The sequence below is a fragment of the Oncorhynchus gorbuscha genome, linkage group LG03, assembly GCF_021184085.1.
Source record: "Oncorhynchus gorbuscha isolate QuinsamMale2020 ecotype Even-year linkage group LG03, OgorEven_v1.0, whole genome shotgun sequence".
Taxonomy (NCBI): Eukaryota; Metazoa; Chordata; class Actinopteri; order Salmoniformes; family Salmonidae; genus Oncorhynchus; species Oncorhynchus gorbuscha.
In genome coordinates, this window is record NC_060175.1 from 60786762 (window position 1) to 60796573 (window position 9812).

Here is a 9812-nt window from a genome sequence, read left to right on the forward strand (position 1 = left end):
CGCGTTTAGCATCACACCGCAGTATAACGCTTTCTGATTGGCCGACTGGACATTGATGCCAATTTAGCAATTTTGTTGCTCGATTTAGCAACTTTTCAGACTACCCTGGCAACTTTTAGCAACTTTTGAAAAGTGACTCAAACGCTAACATGCACGCATTTTCCTTCTAAATGACACAAAAAGATTCTCTGTCACACACGCAGTCACAACACACGTGCCTGTGAGTGACGTCAGCAGCAGGCACTCAGCTCCTGCACAGCCAGCAGTAATTTCAGCAAATCATTGTTGGCTGACTGCAGCAGCAGTACGGTTCGACGAGCCAAACCCATTGAATATAGTTAGTTGGTCACGAATGTTTGATCTTGAACAGAACTTACAACATCAAATAGTGGGAGTCTGTACCTGAACAAATGTCAAATCATATTTTTCGCTGAGATGGCCAGTCAATTTGAGTAACGATATTGTGGATTCTACGCAATGACGCAGTTTTACGTTATCACGCAATAACATCAAAGTCATTTAGCAACAAATCAACCTGCCTCTAGCAACTTACCCAGAAAATGAGTTGGCAACACTGCGACTGGAGTGTAACTGTAAAATGGCGCCCAGTGAAATCTGAGTGGAAAAGAAAAGGGAATGTAATAAAAGAGCACAGAGACAAATTGTGACTCCAATGCACAAGAATAACGCTTCTACGGACGTGTCCATCCAAACAGTCACGTTGGATGGAAGAAGGTAAACGCAGGGAGGGGAGTTAGCTGCAGTTAACGTTACAGTATCTGGAATACTAAACTAACTAGTTATTCTATCCCCCGTATTATATATGTTTTTGTACTTTCATTGACTTGCCATCTTCTATTTGCTCAAGAGCTGCACATTATTTTGTAGGCAGTTAACGTTAGTCAGCACCAGTAACCCATCTTAAACGCTACAATAGTAACTAACTAATGCAAATTTGTAATTTGTTCATTATCAATGACAATATGAACAATGATTTTAATCCCGTTAAATTTGATATCGTTTTATCTGGTGTTCTCCCAAGTTGACCTACCTGCTCGAGCAAAGAAACAAGCAAGTCGAGCGCATGCCCTACCTGTTAGTAGTTGTTCCGAGTGGTGGTTTAATTCCTATGACTAGAAAAACACCGAGCTTCTTGAGGCATTCGCTGAATCCCGACCACCCAGGCCATCAAATATAACCCTTTAGTTTCTGATGTGTAACGTTCCTGGATTCAACCACTGACAAAGTCCTGAGGGGCGTTTAGTTCACTTCCACGTTTGCTACGTTGCATGACGGGTTGTACTGTGAACCGTGCACAGTTCTTTAACAGCGTTTGCGGTACGTTTGGTGGGCATGGCGAGGTGTGACAATTTAAAATTGCGCTGCACGGTAATATCTTGCATGTGCATTTCCCTGTGGATATATTTTTTTTACATCGACTCTTTTTGGAATTGGCACAGCAAACATTTACTTGGAATCATTTCTTATATTAGCTTTGCTGCAAGGACTTTTGTTTAAACGTTCCCTCCTTTGCAACAGACCAAATGTTTTGCAACAGAGTTCGACTAATGAATACACCCTTGGCCGTACAGTACCGTTTCGATTTAATTCAACGTGGCACACTGTTCTGTCATACTGGAAGCAACACTTGCTGAAAAGGAATCTAGATCCTTCTATCTTCAGTGAGTGGACGGCCACAATAGTTAACATTTTCCTCAGCAAATATTATTGATCTAAAACTTTATTTTCCATCAAAACTGAAGCATGTTTCTTGTGAACCAACCAAATCTGACTAGCTGTGTACCACAACCCCATTGATGTACAGCCATTGTAACGTATGTCTTCATGACAGTAAGTTATGGTACAATACTAATTGACATGAATCTCGTTTGTCACCTTAGAGTAGCGAATAGTATGGAAGGCTTGTTTGAAGAGCTAGTGAGGCTGAATGTCCACAGTGTCCCCAGTATCGGATGAAGGAGTTCCTGGAGTCCCTGTCCAACAAGAGCTCAAAGGCACTGCAGGAGTTCAACCAGCAGGCAGGTGTTATCACTACAACCACCACCATGGTTTACCAGCATGGGGTCAACTGCATCTACACAGACAGCAACGAGGTGGCTGGGTCACTGTTGGAACTGTCTGTCTGGTAAGAGACTGAGGGCAGGAAAGACAAGGTACAGTTAGTGAAAGACAAGATGGAGTTGTTGACATTATCCATATTATAACCGCATTGTGCTCTACCTTCAGGTACAGGTGTCCCAGCAAAAGGTGATGTCATAACAGCAGCAGCTCTCGCCCCATATGACCACAGCCGCAAAGGCCAAGACATAATACAGGTCAGGACTTTTTCCTCGTTCTCCTTTCTCTCCCTTCTTTCTCCCTCATCATTCTGTCTGTCTCACTGCCACTCTCCTAAAAATGAGTGGCAATTATTAAAGTGCATTCAGAAAGTATTCAGACACCCTTGATTTATTCCAGATTGTTACGTTACAGCCTTATTTTAAAATTGATCAAATATTTTTTTCCTCCTCAATCTACACACGCAACCACATAATGACAAAGAAAATACAGGTTTAGACTTTTGCACACAAAAAAAAATTATTTCACATTTACCCTTTACCCATTAGTACTTTATTGCAGCAATTACAGCCTTGAGTCTTCTTGGGTATGACCATACAAGCTTGGCACACCTATTTTGGGGGATTTTCTCCCATTTCTCTCTGCAGATCCTCTCGAGCTGTCAAGTTGGATGGGGAGCATTGCTGCACAGCTATTTTCAGGTCTCTCCAGAGATGTTAGATCAGGTTTAAGTCTGGGCTCTGGCTGGGCCACTCAAGGACATTCAGAGACTTGTCCCGAAGCTACTCCTGTGTTGTCCGGGCTGTGTGCTTAGGGTCGTTCTTCTGTTAGGTGAACCGTCGCCGCAGTTGGAGGCCCTGAGTGCTCCGGAGCAGGTTTCCATCAAGGATCTTGCTGTACTTTGCTCAATTCATCTTTCCCTTGATCCTAACTAATCTCCCAGTCCCTGCCGTTGAAAAACATCCCCACAGATGCTGCCACCACCATGCTTCACCATAGAGATGGTGCCTCCAGACGTGACACTGGGCATTCAGGCCAAAGAGTTCAATCTTGGTTTCATCAAACTAGAGAATCTTGTTTCTCATGGTCTGAGAGTCTTTAGGTGCCTTTTGTGAAACTCCCAAGTGGACTGTTGTGCCTTTTACTGAGGAGTGGCTTCTGTCTCGCCATTCTACCAGAAAGGCCTGATTGGTGGAGTGCTGCTCAGATGGTTGTCCTTCTGGATGGTTCTCCCATCTCCATACAGAAAGTCTTGAGCTCTGTCATTGACCATCGGGTTGGTGGTCACCTTTCTGATCAAGGCCCTTCTCTCCCATTTGGCGGGCCAGCCAGCTCTAGTTAGTCTTGGTGGTTCCAAACTTCTTCCATTTAAGAATGATGGAGGCCACTGTGTTCTTGGGGACCTTCAATGCTGTAGATATTTTTTGATACCCTTCCCCAGATCTGTGTCTCGACACAATCCAATCTCGGAGCTCCCAAGTTGTAGAAACATCTCTAGGATGATCAATGGAAACAGGATGCACCTGAGCTCAATTTAAACTCTAATAGCAAAGTGTCTGAATACTTATGTAAATAACAGATTTCTGTTTGAATTTTTGCTAATTTATATGTATTTTTTTGTAAAAACACTTTTTACTTTGTCATTATGGGGTAATGTGTGTAGATTAAGATTTTAATTATTTGATCCATTTTAGAATAGGGCTGTAACATAACAAGATCTGTAAAAAGTCAAGGGGTCTGAATACTTTCCGAATGCACTGTATTTCTAGATATTGTTTTGTTAACCAGTCTTGCTCACTGCTACTTGTTTCTCTTTGTCATGATTATGCCTCTGCAGTTTCTTCCTTTTTTTTCTTTCACTTTCATAGTTGTTTTCCTTACCTGAGTATTTCCCAGACGTGAACAGGTATATGGAGTCACCTGAAAGTTCACACTCAGGATGTACCTTCCTCTCTGTTTTTCCTGCCAGCTTTGCGTTACTGGACTGAACAGACCTGGGGTGACCTCATTGAGCTGGCTGGAGGCACAGTGAATAATGCTCAGGCCATAGTGCCCTCTTTAACTATCACCACAGTGGCAGTGAATGACTTGCAGAACTTTGGCCCCTCTGACCAGGGTTGTGTTCAATTGGAGCAAATGGGAGAAAACACTTTGAAAATGGAAGAGGTGCCACATGAATTTGTCATTTAGGAACACTGACTTTGGTTTTCTGTTTGAAAATGTTTTTTTTTTTTCAAGCTAGGCTTACAGTCATGGTTGACAAACCACTTTTTACATTGGTTTGTCAACCATTGTTCTCAGCCATTGGTCCAGCTAGACAGGGTAGTAATACTGTGCTGTCTACGGGACAGCCCCTCGGAAACACAGACACAGACACACTCACTTTCAACACAACCACACACACTATCAACACTCTACCACACACACAACAGACAGACGATTAAACTTGGAATTAGTCTAAATCTGTCGACCAATGGCTGAGACTAATGGTGTTACATTAAAATAGATGACGATCTTGGCCTCACCTGTAAGTGAATGATGGTGATGAAATAATCTGGACCCCGTTTACGAGACACTGTGGTAACCTTTACCACTCCGTACTCAGTACTCGTCATACAGCACCTGGAGTAACATGGTCTAACTAATAGAAGTAGAGAAACGACTGCATGCTGTGGTAGCGGAATCAGAATTCTTTAGGTAACATTTATAAATAAGATGTTTTATCAATGTTCATAAGTATGCGTATGTGGGAAAAGTTACTTGGGCCCCAGAGAGGGGAGAGGTCAGGCTTGTCTTCTTATGGGAATGTGTCTGTAACTATTATTTGTCCCCTCTGAGATTGCCTTTCTCTTGATTTAGTATATGGCCTAGGAGGCTCACTGTCTCTGTGAGCTTGTCCAGGATGGGTTGTATTTTTGTTGGGAGTGTCTAGAATTGACAATTGATATATGCCATTGGATGAGGTAAAGTTTTGGTTCTAAGTGGTACCAAGAACGAGATAAGAACTTAGTTTAGGAGACCAAACTGAATGATATTTTATAGCCAATGCTGTCTGGCTATGTGTGTCTTTGCTATAAATAATCTCAGTTGCCATTATGTAAGCACTCTCAGAGAATTCATTTATGGACACACACTGAATTGATCTGAGAGTTACAGGGCTATGGTGAAGCTCATATAATTAAAGATGGACTTTATGATAACTCTGACTTGTGAGTGGTTTGCTCTCTCATGATTTGGTAATACAGGAAATTTCCACGACAATGCACAGCAGGAAATGTGACACTTCTGACACATTTTGCTAGATACACCCATACTCTGCAGCACCCAAATCAAGTGGCAAGAATATGCTTATGAAGATTCTTCCTAAATTCATGGGCAGCATTCTGAAAATTGTGAAACCAGAAGAACTATGCACGTCTATTGGTCGAACTTGATGCTGTAAATGTAATCAACATATTACCCATGAAGATTTTCTACATTTTGATTATTGTTCAGTGTCCAATCACAATCAAATCCCTCACTCACCATGTCCTTCTGTTTCAGGGGGGTCACCATGAAGATGATCCTAACATGCTGCTCCCACACCATCCTCCAGAAGTCAGCCATGGTGCTGCGCAAAGGACCCTGGCTACAGATTAAGTCTGGCTCTGTACAGCCCCCTGAAAAGCAGACCGCTGACTTGATGAATGGATATATGGACAGACAGAGTACTTACAGGGACATAACTAGCGTTGATATAGCTTCACTCTACAGTGGTAATCTGAAATCACAGGGACTGTTATTAATCAACGTGATCAGAAAGTGGGAAGCATTACCGAACATGGGAGAGATGTGAAGGATGTGTTAATGTGCTTAGATACAGCAGGTTATATAGTCATGGTAATTACTCTCCTATTACTCAGGGGCAGGATGTGGTGGTGCTATGATATGGTGTGTGCTATGATACTCTCAAGGGAGTATGTAGGGGTATCTGTTCTCTCTGTTAACCTTCCAGGTCTTCAGCCCTGGTAGTGAGTTATTTACCATCATCCAGCTCCTGAAGAATAAACAGCTAATGGGACACTATGAAACAGCCACAGCAGACACTGCACAAAGACTCCAAAGCACAATCATCTAGAAAAAAAAAGAAAAGAAAAATATGCCATTTAGCGGACGCTTTTATCCAAAGCGACTTACAGTCATGTGTGCATACATTCTACGTATACTGTATGGTGTGGTCTCACAAGACTGATGGCCTAGATTAGTGAGTTTGGTTTACCTCAAACTGCCCTTGGCATCGAGTGATTGAAAGCACAGGTGGAATTCCTGTAGTTTATGTGCCCGTGAAAGCACACTTATTCGATGTGGAAACATGGCAACAGTCTTCAGCCGATTAAAACAAGTTTTTTAAACAAAGTGGTGTTTTTACAAGTGACTACACCCATATTGTTCTAAAATTCCATCATTCCATGCTTCTGGGTTGGACTTGAGAAAACAACAATAGGCTAAAACACTTCACTAACAGCACTCAGTTACTGTATATCAACTAATGAAAGGTTACTTTTCTCTTCCATATTTTAGCAGATGCTCTTATCCAGAGCAATTACGGTTAAGTGCCTTGAACATCAACATATTTTTCACCGAGTTGGCCTCAGGGATTCGAACCTTTCGGTTACTGGTCCAATGCTCTAAAACCGCTCCGCTACCTGCCACCCATACCATTTCACAAAGACTCAAGTTATTATATCCACTCCTTCATTGACTTTCAGAGTTCCTCACCTCATGTTTGTTATGGGTGCAGAGATTAGGCAAAGCTTCCTTTGGTAACCAAGAATGGAAGTATAGTGTAGAGGGAGCCAGGCTGGTGAGGTGGTGTTGGGTAGTTTTAAAAGAAATGTGATCAGAGGATCACAAAGCCAAATCCCCCACCCACCCCTGCTAGCTAAAGAGGAATTTGGACACACAGTGGCTCTCACACACAAGGATTTGAACACCAACCTGAGAACACTATACAAACCTGCATCAACAGGTCTACAACTCAAAACACAGGTAAAGCACAGAGTGAGCAACCCCAGCCTAGTGTTCCTTATTAGTTAGTATCACCTTTGTAAGTGCTCCTTTGAGTGAGAAAGAGTTTAGAGAGCAACGGGGGCTCTTCCCATCGATGTGTTATGTCCTGTCAAGTTGTCAGTCTCCAATTATCCAAGCCACCACATTTTATTCTCTCAATTCAAAGGGCTTTATTGGCATAGGAAACATATGTTTACATTGCCAATGCAAGTGAATAGATAATAAGCAAAAGTGAAATAAACAATCAAAAATTAACTGTAAACATTATACTCACAAAGGTTTCAGAGAAATAGAGATATTTCAAATGTCATAAAATGTAGTAATACACAGCTGTGTACCTTAAAACCTTAGGAAACCTGGCCAGCTGCATACCACCATGCACCCTACTGCTGGCTTGCCTCAAACTAACCAGGGTTGGTCCCTGGATGGGAGACCAGATGATGCAGGTACTGGTGTTGGAGGGCCAGTAGGAGGCCCTGTTTCCTCTGGTCTAAAACAAATAATATCCCAGAGCAGTGATTGGGGCTATGGCCCTGTGTAGGGTGCTTTCTTTGGATGGGATGTTAAATGGATGTCCTGGCTCTCTGTGGTCACTAAAGATCCCATGCCACTTATTGTAGGGGTTGTAACCCTGGTGTCCTGGCTACATTCTCGGTTCTCAGTCAACTTACCTGGTAATTCAAGGGTTACTTTTTTTATCACTTCAATCAAGAGAGGACAGATACCACTGGTCTAAGCAATAGTTTATCAATTATATATGTATGTCACATACAAATACCAAAACAACTTTTTAAAATTATGTAACAAGTGTAAATAACATGAAAAATCTTTTGTTCCTGTTGTGAAGTTGATTTTATTTTTATTTCATACTTAACATTGTTTATTGAGTCCATGAATATAATTAGAGGGTCATTAGTCCATAGAATTATCATTAGTTCTAATTCTAGACATACACATTCTAATGCTAGGTAGTCAAGGTTACAGCATCTCAACAATTTTCAAATCTGCATCTCATTCCAGCAGGGAAAGTGTCCGTGCCATGAATGGATAGAAGACTCCCTCCCTCATGATAATGAAACAATTTAAACATACCGTGTGTACCTAATAATAATTTGACCTAAGATTTGTGGGGGAGTTTCTTCTTAGAACCTGTGTTCTTCCAACATAGACCTCAAAATGGATCAGCAGAGAAAGAGCAAAAGATCATATAAGCCACAGTCTTATGTAAGTATTGAGTTACCATTATCCCTATGATTATTGCGATGTCCTATTTCTTCATGGTTTGACAACATGTCCAATATATTCAAAAGCATTACAGCTAAATTGTATTTATTGTTGTATATTGTGTCAGTAGTTACCTAACTGGAATTTAAAAACCAAGTCAAGAACCAAGAACGGGAGGGGGGACAAGGTTTCCGAGACCAAGTCAAAACCGAGACCAGAAAAATGCGTGTCCAATTCAAGACCATGATTGTAATTCTCTCAAATCACCACCATAATAAGCATTCAAAATGTCCAGTATTTCCATGTTCATATTTCAGAAGGACATATGATTCTTTAGACATTCAGAATAGTTTTTTAAAAATGGGAAAATAGTAATAATTTGTAGTGGCTCTAACAGAAACATAATGGGGAACAATGGGCCTTCTATGCCTTCAGAGAAGGGTTTATGATTTATAAAATGATGATTATAATAATAATTATATAATTATTTTCAATGATGTTCTGATTTAGTATTTTCAGTTTTTGTTGGAAAGGAAAGGGTTAACACTGAAGAGAAAAAAATATCCAATCAGGGTTTTTCTTTGTTGGTCTCTGGTGAGATACATCTAGCTAGCTTTGTCAGCCATTGTCTAGGTAGGCCATCAGAAGCTAGATAAAGGCATCTGCCATTCAACTGTATTAGGGCCAAATTTTGAAGTGACAATGGAATAAACCAAACACATTTTGACTTAATGGGTGGGTGTCACACGGGACTAGGTGTGTGTTCAGGAATCAGACGCAGAGAGAGAGTAACGGAGTAAAGTGCTTTACTAGCACACCAAACTGATAAGCCCAAGACACTATACCAGAAAACCCAAAACCACAGGTAGGTCCAGTATAGAATATAAAATACAGCACGACCTAATATGTACACACGTAACAAAAGACAATCCTGCACAAAACAAGGGCGGGTCAAACTACTACATATAGGGAAGCTAATGAAACCAAAATACACAGGTGAAACTAATAAGACAAAACCAACAGACAAACGAAAAGGGATCAGTAGCGGCTAGTAGGACGCTGACTACGACCGCCGAGCACCGCCCGAACAGGCAGGGGAGCCAACTTCGGCGGAAGTCGTGACAGTGGGACCGTTTTTACAAAAACTAATGTAAACTTCTGCCTTCTTGGAGACCAACAGGTCACTGCGCAGTAGTTTTCCTAAGGTCTAGCTAGCTAGCTTTGTTGTTGGCTAGTTTGCAGCGACTGCAGCAGGTGTTATCAAAGATGATGTTGTTGCTCATTTGTTAGCTTCTCCCTTTTCAAGAATAACTTTCAACAAGAAGTTAAGTTGCAAATGATCATCAACCCCTTTTCTCCCCAATTTTGTTGTATCCAATTGGTAGTTACAGTCTTGTCTCATCGCTGCCGCTTCTGTACGGATTCGGGAGAGGCGACGGTCGAGAGCCATGTGTCCTCCG

The 9812-nt window shown here is 41.5% G+C and overlaps 1 long non-coding RNA gene across 1 annotated transcript; it reads left to right on the forward strand.

The window, feature by feature from the left end:
* The first annotated feature begins 346 nt into the window (after positions 1 to 346).
* On the forward strand, positions 347 to 7956 carry LOC124031659. The gene is made up of 4 exons (XR_006838153.1): positions 347 to 735; positions 1902 to 2146; positions 2248 to 2336; positions 5623 to 7956. It is a non-coding gene; the product is annotated as an uncharacterized LOC124031659 (long non-coding RNA).
* The last annotated feature ends 1856 nt before the right edge of the window (positions 7957 to 9812 follow it).